Raw genomic sequence first — 15,151 nt, forward strand, 5'->3', positions numbered from 1 at the left:
GGGAAAACAGTCGGGAATGAGAGGAAAGGAGGAGTGAGATGGTGCAAGATTAATAGTTTTTACACGATGGTAGTTGTAACTGTTTTTAAAACAAGCATCAGTGCATTTTGTAATGAAGCTGAGTAGAAGTGCCAGGAGTCTCCTTCCAAACCTTCCTGCTTTCCTGCTGGCATGTGAGTGAAACCAGCTCAGGAGCTAAGGGCGAACACTGACAGCAGGGAGAGAAGCTCGCCTGGTCTGGTGGTGGATATCAAAGTTTCTGTGTTGTTTTTTATTCTCCTTTCCTTTTCAAGTGCACACTGTATGGTTGCTTTCTAGGGTTCCAGATAAGGGCCTAGTTAACAAATATTTGGAAAGCGCAGAGTCTGCCAAAGAGGAAAAGGAGAACCAGAGTTGAGGGAGTGAAAGGACAAGAAAACCCAAGAATATTCAAATCTCAGGGACAGACTTTTTAAACATCAAAGCACCTTGGAGAGTCAGAGAATTGGCCCATACCCTCACCTTCTAATTCTCCTATCATCCTGACAGCAGCTTCTGGATTTGACACCTGCATGACAGCCTGCAAGAGCTCTCAGGAAGAAAGCCGGTCAAAAACAACTGCAGTCTCCCTCCTCAGGACTAAGAGCCAGGAGGAGGAGTGTGCGGGACGAGATGGAGAAATGCCAGCACTGAGTGACTGAGTAACACTTGGGGAACTCGTTCAGAGAGCGGAAGGCCTCACACGTCGGGTCATGTCAGGCTCCCAGCAAGGATTTCAGCCTCATCTGGCAGGAGGCTAGAATGGGCTTCCTCAAAAGAATCAAAGCACTGCTGCTGTTCCCTGAGGGTCACAATCAGTGCAGATGGGGACTCTGTAAACACTGCTTTCCCTCTTGGGGGGGGGGGTCCTCTCTGCCCCTGCCCATCTGGCGCCAGGGCCCTGGGGGTCTCTCCGAGAGGCAGGGCCCCGAGGAGGCTACAACCCAGGGGCAGAACCTCTGAGAATTCCCGTCAGGGCCCACACAGCACAGCCTGCTCTTGGTCAGGCCACTTTGGCCCTGGTCCTGAATTCAGTCCCTTCCCTGGGGGCCTCTTGAGGACGAACAGCGCAGGAAGAAGCGGCTGGAACTTGGGCAGGCTGACTCTCCCGGCCCCTCAGCCCTACAGCAACAGGAAAACGTGGCTTTGACAAACCACATCCGGATCAAGCTGGAGCCACTGTTTTCCTCAAAACAACTGCTCCCGGGAAGGACACAAGGGAAGCAGGAGGACAGACACTACTCACGGCTGCTCAGGAGCCACTGACTGTGAATGAGGCCGGCAGGAGCGGTCCTGGAGTCACCACCACGGCCCTCCTCTCCAGCTGCCTCCTCCAGAACCTTCACCCAAATCCTCGCTCAGGCAACCAGAGTAAGTGGGCGGTGTCTCCCCACCCACGGTGACCTGCTGAGCCAGGCTCTGCACACCTTTCCCGGATTAACACTTCCTGTTTCCCTCCCTCCCCCCAGGAACCCAGGCAGATGGGGGCAGTGCCTGTCCCCATTTGCCTGGGCCGCCCTGAGGCTTCACAGGCCAATCTGGGGATCCTGGGCACCGACCCTAACCTGGGCCAAGGCCAGGGATGTGTGGCTGGCACTTTCCTGTCTGGGCAGGCGGGGCTGGACCTGCACGATCAGCTCACCTCTGTAACCCCGCACGGCCTTTATTCTAAGGATGGCTGAGGAGTGCCCAGCAGCCTGCCTACCAGCCTGCCCTGGCGCCCGGGCTTCCTAAAGAGTAGCCTGCCACGTGCGGGAGAGGAACCCCCTCTTGCCTTGCACCTCAGATCCTATGAGGGGGGTGTTGTCTGCATGCTTCTGAGCACCAGTGCCTGGTGTCACCTGAAGGATGACCAGCCACCTTAAAGGAGGCGGACCAGCACTAGGGCAAGGGCAGTGCTCTGGCTCAAACAGAACTGGGTTTGAATCCCAGCTCTGCCACTCACTAGCTGATTGGCCTTGGGCAAACTGCTTCACTTCTCTGAGTAACAATTTCTTTATATGTACAAGAGCTCAGCCCAGGGAGAGGACACAACTTGTCTACAGTCACCTGGAGAGACGGCTGTAGAGCTCAGTCCAAAATCCTGGTTTCCTGGCTCCCAAGGCTTGTTTGACCACACCAAGATGTTTCCCAATAGCAGGTACAACTGATAGAGAGTCTCTTTTCCAAAATGGCTGTCAGCTATTCCCAAACGTCAGTGAAAAGTTCCAAAGTTCTCTGCCTTAAAACAAAAGTAGCCTTCATAGACACCAAGTTTACCAGCTGACTGAAGTCAATCAGCATCACATTTAACAGGCATCATCATGCCTCCTGGCATGAATTAACAGGAAGCACTCATCACCTGTGTGGGTTCCCATAGGTTCAAAGATGTTAACCCAAACCTAACTGCAAGGAAACAATCAGAAAAATATGAAACATGGTCCATCTATGACATAATGTTAAGCAAATGTGACACTGTTAACAATTGGTGATCCTTGGTGAAGGAAATAACTGTTCACTGTACTTTCAACTCTTCTGTTGCTTTGACCTTTTTTAAGATAAAAAATAGAGAGGAAAAAGGTTATTCTGCTTTCAGCTTATCCCATGGCTCTGAGCCAACAAAGACTCAGTTGTACCAAGTTCAGTTCTCTCCCCAGTGTCCAGACTAAAAATCCAAGCTTCTGTGCATGTTGGTCAAGGCTTGGCACAACAGGGATCTCATAGAGTTTTCTAAGCTCTTCTTCCACAAACCTCCATAAGCCTCTACAACCCAAATCATTTTCACCAGCTAACAATGTTTACACACTGCTTCCAAACAGCCATCGGCTAGAAACCCATTTGTTCAGACAGCAACTTTCATGGAGCCCCCAACTTGGGTCAGGTGCCAAGTGGGGTCCCAGAGATACTGTGATGGATGAGCAGCTGCCCTGTGGAGCTTACCTTCCAGGGAACCTGACAACACCTTGTTTTCATCAAGTCCTATCTAGTGACATCTTTCGACTAGTATTTCTATGCAAGACTTCCCTCCCAACATTTTTTTTGGGAAATTTATGTTTTACTGAATCCCCAAACCTGAGAAACATCAACTGAGAAACTGGTAAAAGGTATTATAATCCTTAGTGAGAATTAAAGCTTAACAATCAAGCTAGAGATGTTACTGGTTCTAAGGATTCTACTAGCTTAAGTCAAATCAAGAGTAAGAGACTAATATGCAGAGTTGAAGGTTAAAGCTAACATCTCTGAGAACCAGGACAGGAGTACACAGGAGAGAAGTGGTTACAATTCTAATTGAAGCCACTGCCATGTTCTAAGTGCGTGTTCATGGCCTTTTCTGCTAACAGAGTCATTCTTGTAAATATATATCAATATATTTATTTACAGAATATACACAAATCCTCCCAGTGGTATTCTAAGAAATAAGTTTGGAAGCAAAGTAAGTCCTTAAATTGGCACTTAGACACGTGATTCTGTTTGGTGCTGTTAACTTTGTTAGGAAATCCAACTGTCAGGTTATTAAAATACCACCCAATAATGTTCACTGGCATTTTCTAGCATTTGATATTAGCTACAGGAGAAATACAAAGAAAAGATGTGAGTATGTGGAATTCTAGGACACAAAATCAGAAACTGATCTAAAATCTGAGTTAGTAAAAGCAATATTGATTAGTAAAAGCAACAACTAAACCAAAACTGGGATAAGCAAAGTGTTTTCATCACTTAAAAAAGAAATGATACCGACACTACTGATATATGCAACAACTATGGATGAAGAAGTTCAATATATTACACTAAGCATGAAAGACTCAGAAGGCTGCACAGTTTGTGATTCCATCTATATGACATTCTGGAAAAGGCAAAACTACAGGAAGAGAGAACTGATCGGGGTTAATGATATGGGGAGGTTTGACTACAAAGGAGCAGCACAAGGGAATTTCATCGTTTTTAGGGGGTGACGGCACAGTTCTTTATCTGGATTATTGCAGTGGTTAATTACTATGAATTTGCCAAAGCTCACAGAACGGCACACCAAAAACGGTGAATTTTAGTGTCTGGAAATTTTAAAATAAAAATTTTTAATTTCAGTTAAAGAATAACTTTTAAGGGGGGAAGGTTACAGCTCCGTGGTAGAGTGCCTACTTAGCATGCACAAGATCCTGGGTTCAATCTCCAGTACCTCCATTAAAATAAATAAATAAATAAATAATAACCTAATTACTCCCCCCAAAAAGAATAACTTTTAAATAATTAATATTTGTGGTATTATCCTTAAATCATTAAATGATTTTTATTTAGCATTCATTTTGTGTTAATGTTTTCTTCCTTTAACATTTAATGTTATCAAATATCTGTATCAAAAAAAGAAAAAATATCTGTCAGGTAGAAATCATTTTTACATGTTAAAATATATAATCTTGTCACAGTATATTGTTGCTAATAATAATAAACCATGCATTTACAATTATATCTTTTAATTTTCTTTTACAGCAAAACCACCAAAATTTTATCACAAAAAATAATAATTTATTATTGTCTCTCATTCTTATTTAAAAATTCACAAATAAAGATATAGCATAATTTACGATTCTGGGAATTCCCGGGAAATTCTATTCCTTCTTCGGGAATTCTGAAAGTTAACAACTGTCGGGAATTTGGAAGCACCAGAATTCTTGCCACTTCCCCAGGCTGCCTTTGCCATGATCCCCATGGCACTCTTCCAACCTACCTCCAGCCAGAGCCCCAGTCAATTGAAAATTCATTTATAGGAATGATTTGGGAACTATGTACAACAGTCCTACAGGGGAGATGCCAAAAGGAGTAAGATAGAGACTGCCTTTGAAGAGGGCCAGAATACAAACAGCGTATGATGGAGGCCACACAAGAGGTGCGCACTTTGAAGGAAGAAATATTTCCAACTCAGGAGATGCAGGGCCAGAAGGCTGGGCGAGGCACTCCCAGGGAAGGAAGGCCAAGGTGAGCCAAGCGAGGCGCTGAGAACACAGAGCACATCTGGGAATGGCGAGCTGTCCCTCTGGCTAGGTCGTCCAGTTCTCTGAAGGACAGATAAGGGGCCTGGACATGGCCAGCCTTGACTTCCTGATTCCTAAGGGTGGACTTAACTCTTAAAGGCAAGAGGGAGGGCAGTCAGAGCAGAGAGAGGCAGAGAGACTCACTAGGGGGCTTCTAGAACAACACAGTGAGAGAAGGTGAGAGTCTGAATCTCTCTCTCATCCCTTCAGAACTCTGTTCATCCTGAACTTCCCAGCACAGGCTGTTCCTTCCACCGGGGACATGTCACCCCCTTCTTAAACTAACACCTCCTCATTCTTCAAATCGCAGCTTATATCACTTCCTCAGATAAGCCTCCTGCAGTATGCTCCTAAAGTCTCTGTATTTGTCCAAGCACAGCCCTTTCCACACTTTCTAACTATTGCATTTTACTTATTTAATAAGGGGATGTGCTATTTATTTTCTTGCTTGCTTTATAACAGGGGTATAACATACCCACAGTTAGGAGTGTGAAAGCTGTGTCTAAGTCTTAAGTATGAAGCTCCATGAAGTCTTACATTTATATATTCCACAAAATCATCACCCAGCCCAAGAGAGCAAACACTTTCAGCAGCCCCAAAGGTTCTTCATGCCCTTCCCTGTCAATGCCCCCAGTAAGAGGTAGCCACTACACTGATCTCTATCATCATTAGCTTCGCCTGTTGCACATCCAGCATCTCCTGGCTGGAGTTTGAGAGCCCATGGAGGGCAGGCACCAAGTCGTTTCTGCTGCTCTCTGGACCCAAAAGTGCTGGGCACAGAGCAGGTACTGACTGAATGATTAGACCAGGGCGGTGGTGAAAGGAAGGAAGAGTGCTCAGGAGGCCCTGAAACTCTGCCACGTCTGCATCCTCCGTGCCTCTGCCCATGCTGCTACCCTGCTGGAAATGCCCTCCCTTTTTCACTGGTCTCATTCCTACCTCGCCTCTTTTTTCAAAGATTTGGTTCAAGTTCCATTCCCTTTTAACACACTTGCCCCCACAGCATCTGCCACCCACCACGTTCACCCCACAGATGTTGCTTCGCATGCTCTTTCTGGGTAGATGTGTGTTCACCTCTAGATCCAATTCCCCAAACAGCTAAGTCTCTCAAAGGAAAGACTCTCTTTCACTCTTCATTAAATGAGCACCAACCTCTCTCACACCTCACTGCTCACAGAGTATCTAATCTTCAAAAAATTTCTTCTGGTCTCTTCCCCACAGGGATATGAGGATCACACCAGAAAACAGCTGTGAAGATGTTTTATAAGCCACTGTTCATTTGATAAATCTAAGGCATTTTAATGTCTAGTTATATGAATGTTTGCTGGAAAACTATCAGTTAAGCTATACATATATCATATGTACAGCAAAAAATGTTTAAAAAAAGAATGCAGTGGATCTGGACATGCTGATGTGGAAAGATGCCCAAGACACACTTAAGTGAAAAGAGCTAAATGTTAAGTTAGGGTGCTCCCCACTGCCACAAGGGATAGAAAGAGGAAGAATAAAAATACAAAGACACATGAATATGTGCAATGAAAAATTCTGGAAGAATACACGGGAAATTGGTCCCCCCACCTTCACCCCTTGGGGCGTGGGGCTGGAAGTGCTACTCCCATCAGTCTCTTTCTGTCATATAACTTTCTCATCGGTCTCTGTTTTTTTTTTTATTAATATACACTTTAACATTAAAAATTAGCTAAAATGACTAAAGTCTACCCTGAGAGTAAACTGAGGGCAGCCTGTTGACACCTGGGTTCAGGTCCCAGAAGCCAGGCAGGCACTGCCAACAGGCCCAGAGGCGAATTTCAGCCCAAATCAAATCTGGAAAGATGAAAACAGCTATGAGCTCACCCAGAGCAACCCCTGGGGCCTTGTAAGGAGGAACTAATGCAATTTCACCTTTTGTTTGGTGGCCAAGAGCTGGGAGCTGAGAGCCTGGGGCTAAAGAGGGCACAGGGAGACCAGGCTCTCAAGTGGGTCAATGTCCCTCACCCTGCTCACCCTGCTCACCCTGCTTACCCTGCAGTTGGTAATGGCTCAGAAGGATCTGGGCCTGGAAGTGGCCTGGCTTCCCCACCTCCAGACAAATATGCAAACCCACTGAAGGGAGAATGCAGAAGGACAGGAGCCTCCAGGGGGCTGCTAGTCTTCCCAGCTCTGAGAGCTCCACCCAGCACAAGGCAGGGCTTCCTGGGGCCTGAAACAACCAGGTGCTGGACATGGTGGGGAGAAAGACCGCAGCAACCTGTCTGCAGGGGCCTGTCTGTCTCTCTCATCTCCAAGGCTGCCCCTTCTAAAACCTCATCCTTGACCTTAAGGAGTCACAGGAGGACCTTCAGGGTTAACCAACAAACTCCAATACCAGGTAGATAGTCAGGTGGATTCCATTAATGTCTTCCTGCTTTGAGTTCAGGTGGACCCTGGGTTGGGGTCTCCATCTTGAAGTTAGACTCCCTGAAGTTTCCCCTCACCCCCTAATGTCCCCCCAAGATCCAAATAATCCAAGCACCATGTGAACCAAGTACTGTCACCCAGTTGCCGAATACCTCCGATTCACTTTCTTCATTTCTCATCTGAATGACTCCAACAGTTTCTAAGAGGCCTCCTGCTTCTATTCTTTGCTCCCTCCTCAATCTGCAGCCAGAATGATCTTTCTGGATCACAAATCTGGTCACATCTACTTCTCCGCTTAAGACACCTCAAAAATTCCCTGCTACCATAAGAACAAACCCAGACTCCTGGTCGTACAAGGCCCTTCAGGATCCAAGCTCTGCCTCACTCTCCGGCCTTCTCTCCAACCTCTCCATGCTCCACACACATGGCCCCAGACCTTAACAATGCCCTTCCTGCCAGGCCCCCTCCTCCCTGGCCAGTTCCATGGCTTCCCGTGGAAGCAAGCCCTCCCTGCCCAGTGAGGCTCAGCTGGGCTGTCTGGGCTTCGCTTCAGCTTCTCGGCCTAAAATGGGGCCACACTCCCAGCTGGTGAGAGGGCATGCTACAACGGATGCTCAGGGCAAACCGTTCAGTACTGCACACATACAAAGTAGTAACACGACACCAATGAGAAGCTGCCTTTGGCTCTCAAAGGTTCCCCAAGACCTCCTCCTGTCCACCAATCTAAGAGGCCCTTTGCATTCTGGTCCTGTCTCCTCACTCTGTGCCAGGGCCTGAAACCACTGTGAAGCCCTCCGTCCAGGGGCTCGCACTCTGCTGCGTGCTCTTCCTTCACCCACCCCTGAAACCTCCCTTAGACATGCCCCTCCCTGGGCTTGTCCTTGGCAGGCTTCCCCACTCACCGCACAAACCATCCACTGGTGTTTTCACGCACTGTGACTGCATCCGTCTTTCCCTGGGCTCCTCTCCTACTGACTGTCTCAAAGCCCCATGGAGTCCTTACAGGGCCTCATAACGCATCCAAAAGGCAATCAGTGATCTTTGTGCCAGGTCTCAGGCAACCCTGACCCTTGTGCTGGGCAGAGAGCCTGGCAGGCTACGTGCTCAGTTTGTGTTTGCGGAGTTGAGCAGCACGTGCCTCTCTCCTCTTCTGCCACCTTCCACCTGCAACTCCTTCAATGCTCCTTGCACCATCAGTGGGACACCACCCCCTCGTCACACGAGCTGAAACGCCAACACCACCAGGTCCTTCCTCACCACTGAGTTTTCAGCCATCTATTGTCCCCTTCCCCTGACTCTGCCACTGTCCTGCTAAGGGCCTGCCCACCCCTCACCTAGACCTGCCTCTAGACACCCCCCTGCTCCAGTCCAGCCTCCCTACTCCTGCTGGTGACATTCCTAAGCCCAGGCATGATCTTTCACACCCCTGCCTACAAATCTCTGTAGCTGTCTGTGCCCAAAGAATAAAATTCAACTCCTTAAATGTGGCATCCAAGGCCTCCTACATTCTGGCCCCAACCTGTCAGTCCAACCTCAGTGGGCAAAGCAGCAAAAATAACAACTGACACGTACCGAGTGCTTCCTTCATGCCTCTTAATTCCTGTAACAGTCAGGACTACAATTTGACAGCTGAAGAAATCAAGGACAGGAGGGTTAAGTAACTTGCCCAGGGTCACAGTCCAAGCTCATGAGGAGTGTACTGGGTCAGAAGTAACAATCTTTTAATCCTTCAGTCTTCCCTAAAAGATTAAATCTTTAAGGGCTAGGATATGTCTTTAAAAAAATCTTTGTGGCAAGCTTCATGTTGCGTGCATCATGTTGGGAACCGGGCGAGGGGTGGAGGAGAGAGGGCAATAGGTGTTTCTGAGATTGAAATCAGAGACACTGGGAGTCCGAGAAATTATTCCTAAAACTCCCCTTTAGCTCCAAGAAGGAATATCAATGTTTAATAGTACACAAATTTTAGTGTAAATAGAAGCTATATTTTCATTACATACAATTAACCACAGCCTCCTGAGATTCCTGATTAATAAACATGCATAAAACATTTATACCTAATTTATGGGACTTGGAGAAGGATGTTCTTACTCTCGGAGTTTCATTTTACGACAAGCTGCCAGGGACAGTACAGTGTAGCCGATGCCAGGTGTCCGGTCAGAAACATCCCTCCCAATGACGCCCCCATTCCTGGAGCACTATCTCCTGGCACTGCCACGGAGTGTCCAGGAACAGAATGCACTCCTGCTCTTAGCCTCTAATTGCCTATAGGCCTGGGACTTAGCTCTTCGAACACGTACCTCCCATCCAAGAGACTCCCACTAAGCTTCCAACCATTTCCACTTCCTCAGATTCTAGGGGCTATTGCTGGGGTCAGAATGAAGGGACAAAAAGCACCAACAACGATGATGATGACAAAAGGGAGAGACCAGAAGCGAGGGCACAGAAGAACTGAATGACAGAGGAGAATGTCAGTGTGATAAACTCCAGAGGTTGCTCTGGTGTCCACTAGCTGGAGGTGAGGAGTGCTTCCTCCTGCCTTCCTCCACTCTAGCCGCCACCCTCACTCTGTACTGTACCTGTTTACTTATCCATGTCTTCCCTCTGGAATGGGGACTCCCTGACTAGTCCTAATAACTAGCAGACAGTAGGTGCTAAATTAATGTCAAATGAATGGTGGCAGGCTTTGCAAACGGTTTATCTGCTCTTCTCTTCTCCCTTAGTTACAGAATTCCAATTTTATTTCAGGTGGCAATGTGTCCAGCTAAAAGATTTCTTAGCCTCCCTTGCAGCTATGGGAGCCCAGTGAGGGGAAATGGGAGCTACTGGGTAGGACTTCCAGCAAATCTCCCTAAGAGGGAGACAGACAACTAGCATATGTCCTTTTTATCTTCCCCCTGCTTCTTCTTGTAAACCTGACGTGATGGCTGGAGCTCCAGCAGCCATCTTAGACAATGATGCAACCCTGGGATTAGAAATCATGCACTAAGAATGGCAGTGTAGAGACCATACCTAGACTGTCTCCCCCAGGTTTCTTTTAAAAACCTAGAAGAGAATAAACTTCTACTGATTTAAGCTATTTCTGGTCTCTGCTTACTAGCTGCTGAGTATAATTACTAATGGAGTCATGAAACAATTAAACTTGGTTTTCTTCAATTACTCATTGCTGATTTGCAGTTCAAAGGCCAGTCACCACCTCTAACCTCTGGTCCTTGTAATACAATGATAAATTTCAATTAATAATGGCCATCAGGAAGATGGAGGAACAAAAGCAATACAAGGAAGAGGTAGTACACGGTGCAGAAGTAGAGGATGAGGATGATGAGGGACAGAGGCAGGAGGGAGAGCAGGAAAATGAAGGGCAGAGGAAGAGGGGATGTAGGGGGGAAGGCAGGGCAGGAAGAGAGGGCAAGGGATGCAACAGTAAAGGAAAGGAAAAGATGAGGAGTAGGTGGAGACCATGGAGAGATGGATGGGGAGAGAAGGGAGAGGGAATGAAGTCAAGGTGTCTTCTGGCAGCAGTCACCATTTAGAGAGCACTCACTGTGGGCTGGACATTGTGCCAGGCAACCTATACCACTCCCTCTAATCCTGGTCCTCCTGTGGTAAGTGTTACCATGCCTATTTTATAAATGAGGTAACTGTGGCTCTGACATATTAAATAACTTTCCCTCAGTGACAGAAAGTGGTAGAGGCAGAAGATTTTCTTGAAGTAGCCTTAAAAGAGAGGGAGAAGGGACATTAGCCTTCCTTCTCTCTTTCTCTATCTTGTTGCCTTGAATGTGGGTGTGGTAGCTGGATCCGTGGCAGCCATTTTGGACAATGAGAACCACAGCCACACCCTAAGAATGACCAAGCAGGGAACTAGAAGGAGCATGGGTCCTTTATGACCTATGGAGCTTCCACAACTGCTTGAGACTACAGACCACCTAAGCCACTTGGAGTCCCCATCCATAAAATCATTCATAACTGTTTCAGATCTCAACTTGTTCAGTCTTCCTCCAATCCCCAATAACAGATTCCGAAGCCCACTCCCAGAGATCCTGATTCAGCAATAACTTTCTGATGGCAAAGAACCAATCCAGAGTCCACAGGAGAAAAAACCCTCAGTGCCTCAAAAGCAGCAACTGCTGGTGATCTGCTCACCAGGAGACCTTGGAGATCAGCAAGTGACACTGTGAAGTTAACCTGTCATTATTTAAAGAAATAGAAGAAAAGAGTTCCTAAAAACACACTTGGGGTTATTCCTCAGAAACATAAAAGGTGGTCTTAATAATCTCAGACCAGTCTGTAACAGTGCTAGCAAATCATCCAAGAAAAAAAAAAATAAACTGATGGTCAAAACTCAGAAAGAGAAGAGCTTCTTTTGAGTGACAGCACCAGGCTGTCAAAGGGGCAGATCTGCACACAGCAGCATCACACGGAATTACTGTCTTGCACAGCTGACTGCAGCTTCCTGTGTACTAGGAATTCTCTCCAACTAGACGACAAGCACTCCTCACTGAGGGAAGGAACTGTGTCATTGCTATTTTGGTATCTTCAGCACAGCACCCAGCACAGTAATGAACACTCAGAGTCGTCAGGAAAGAACTATCGGGAATCAAGTGTTTTGGCCCGAGCTGTCTGCCAACCCCTAGCCCTGTGCCTACCTCTGAGTTGAAGTGATTCCTGAAATTCCAGCCAAGGGGACTGAGAGTCAGCGCTGTCATTATTCACCGCTCCCTCCAGACTACTGTCTGACGGACACCCACTGGGGATCTTCGAAGATCAACCTGCCTTCTCTTCTGTGACTATTTCTGTGATAGAATCTGAAAAGTCCAGAGAAATCAGGCAAAGCTGAAGAGGGATGGCACAGGCCCTGTTTAGCTCTGTCCAGGCCTACCCAATCTGCCCATTTTAGCTGCTGAAATCTCAGCGGGGCAGAAACCTGAACCAGGTTGGATGCAATGGGCAGTCGTGGGCGTGGGCCACACTGAGCTCTAAACAGCTGGCTACTGAACCTTCACACCCCGGTCTCCTTAGAGGCTGCTAGCACATAGGATCATCCACTCCTAAAGCAACTGTCCCTTTCAGAAGTGCAGACTTATTCTAAAATTATGGGTTCTCAGGGTCCACTAGGGATTATAATTAGTTTGTATTCCTCTGCCTGGCACTCAGAGAAGCTGAGTTTGGGGATAGAAAGTGGGGCATGCATTTTTAAGGCCGGAAACCACTTTAATTTGCAGGATTCAGTGGCTTTTTCTGGCCGCTGGCTTGCTTTGTCTCTGGTATCCTCAGCTAGAATGAGAATTGCTACCTTGTGTCCCAGCCACACTTTCAACAACTTGACACAAAACATGCTAAAAAACCAAACTCTCCTGCTCTTTCTCCCTGCATCTGAGTCTCATACCCCTCCCAAGCCCTTGCCTCTACTCAATCAGAGAAATTCACTGCAATTTAACTCAACAGGCTATGCCGTGCAGCCAAATGACAGGGAGAATGCCAGGATCTTCAAGCACCAAGACAAACAAGGCCCAGATCTCAAGCAACTCAGCATCTGGGAAGGAAAGGAGACACGTAAACAAGCAACGACCTACAGAGTGATAATTACTATAGAAAGAGACCCCAAGCTCAGAAAGAGCAAAGGCCACTCTGTTGAGAGGGATAAGGATGGCTGTGAAGGGGAGACGGGCGCTCCGCAGGAGGAGCGAGCGTGTAAGGTGCAGACGCTTGAGAGCAGGGCCTGTTGGAGACAGCAGCTGCAGGTGGGCGGAGCGAACAGGGATCAGGTGTACTACACGCCAGACACTGCCATTTTACAGATGAGAAAACGGAGACACAGAGAGGGTAAGTATCTTGTCCAAAACCATAAGTTATAAAAGGATGAACACAGGTTAAAAACCAAACAGTTGGACTCTAAAACCTGAGCTTTTAAATACTGCAGTAAAATGATTATAAATCAGTAAAAAATGTAAAAAAAAAAAATTACAGGACACGGTGTGCAAATAGTTCAATCTGCTGAATTGTAAAATTTAAAAGCTAAGTTTAAGCAGAAGAGGTAGACAGGAGCTGGATAATGAAGGGCTTATACTATACTAAGATGTGGACTGGAACTTTCAGGAAGAGTGGACGCAACTAACCTGAAAGAGCTCCTGTTTCCCACTACTATCACAGTTATAGAAATACTGGATAAAGCAAACAATATGCTTCAACATACAGCCAGACTAGAAAGAGAAATACCTCATGTGCCAGAAATGACAAGAAAAATTGAAAGATGAACAGTAAGTGGAACTGACACCAGAATGACCTGTGGACTTTTGAACCTGCATATGAAGTGGTTTTAATGTCTGGCTGTGGCTTTTCGCCTGGATATCAAGATGAGAGCCTCAAAGGGCTGACCAGTACAAGAAGCAACAAGGAGCTGGCCATTTCTCCAAGGCTCTGTGGAGGGGTGAGAGGCCACACATAAAACTGAACTACTCAGCTAGCCCCACCCATGGATATGATTCTGATTTTACACTAGGTGAAGGGGTGCCCAATTGAGAAATGAACATAAAAACTGCGCTAGAACTTTTAACCCGATGGCCCCACCAGAAGCAAACTGCTCTTAGGCATACTTTCACAATCAGGACACAAAAGCTGCCCATAAAATAGAGTCCTTCCCGAAGATGAGCTCACAACCCAAAGTTACAAACCACACAAGGAATTAAACCACCAAGAGGAAGAAGTATCAGACACAGAAAGAGAAGCAGCATCCCAAGAATCAGAAATAATAAAATAATCTGAAAGACACTACAAAATGACAAAATTTACATGATTAGAGACATAAAGCAGCAAAGAAAAAAGATAAAAGACTTGGATGGTAGAATGGTCAACATATGTCCAAGAGGAATTCCAGAAAGCTAGAGTACCAAAAATGGGTGGAAACCAAAGAGAATGAGAATTTCCTAAAACATAAAGAAGAATTAAAGGTATGATGTTAATATTTTAGATTAGGGAGCACTGGGTGAAGAAATACAGAAACTCTCTAAATCTAAATTTATCTAAAATTACTCTAAAATAAAAAGTTGGTTTTTTTTTAAAGAAAGTCTTTGGAAAGAAGTAGTACACCAAATCCTGACCAAGAAAAACAAATCCACACTTACTTTCAGATGGTTCTAAATAAAAGTACATAAAGATAGGGAGAAATGCGTTAACTAAATGTAAGTAAAAAGAATACAGATGTTCAGTATACTATTTTCATGTTTTTTCAAAGTAAAAAGATGCAGGGAAAGAAGAGAAAACTTAGAAGAAAGAATAGAAATAAGATGTATAATTTTCAAACCAGAGAATAAAGAAAATTCAATCAATCTAACAGAAGGCAGAAAGGAAAAAAAAAGAAAGTGTATAGAAAGTACTCAAAAACATGAAAATATATTTAAATCAAATTCCCAAAATGTAAATAAATAAAACTTATTTAAGACAGATTTTCAAATCTGATTTATAATTTTCAATCCAGCCACATTCTGTTTATGAAAGAAACTCCTAAAACATGATGACACAGAAAAGTTGAAAATATGAGGCAAATAACAACCACAAGCTGTGGCAGCACTAGTGTCATCAGACTTTGAGACAAAAAGCAGGAAAGATATTAAGGAGGAAGAATTGACAAGATTTGGTTACTGATTAAAAGAGGCCTGGGGAGAGGAGAGACATGGAGGGCAACCATCAGGTGACCAGGGAGGTGGGGACTGTGGGAAGAACATGTCTCGCAA

The 15,151-nt window shown here is 45.8% G+C and overlaps 1 protein-coding gene across 5 annotated transcripts in view; it reads right to left on the reverse strand.

The window, feature by feature from the left end:
• The window catches only part of PPARD (peroxisome proliferator activated receptor delta), a 65,442-nt gene that overhangs the window by 19,765 nt on the left and 30,526 nt on the right, over positions 1-15,151 (reverse strand). The window contains exon 1 of one of the 5 annotated variants that reach the window (XM_015237512.3): positions 1,265-1,376. The exons of the other annotated variants lie outside the window; for them this stretch is intronic. The gene's annotated coding sequence lies outside the window, so the exon portion shown is untranslated. Of the gene's footprint in view, positions 1-1,264; positions 1,377-15,151 lie in introns of those variants that run through there. 5 annotated transcript variants of the gene reach the window in all.

This window comes from Vicugna pacos, chromosome 20, assembly GCF_048564905.1.
Source record: "Vicugna pacos chromosome 20, VicPac4, whole genome shotgun sequence".
Classification (NCBI taxonomy): domain Eukaryota; kingdom Metazoa; phylum Chordata; class Mammalia; order Artiodactyla; family Camelidae; genus Vicugna; species Vicugna pacos.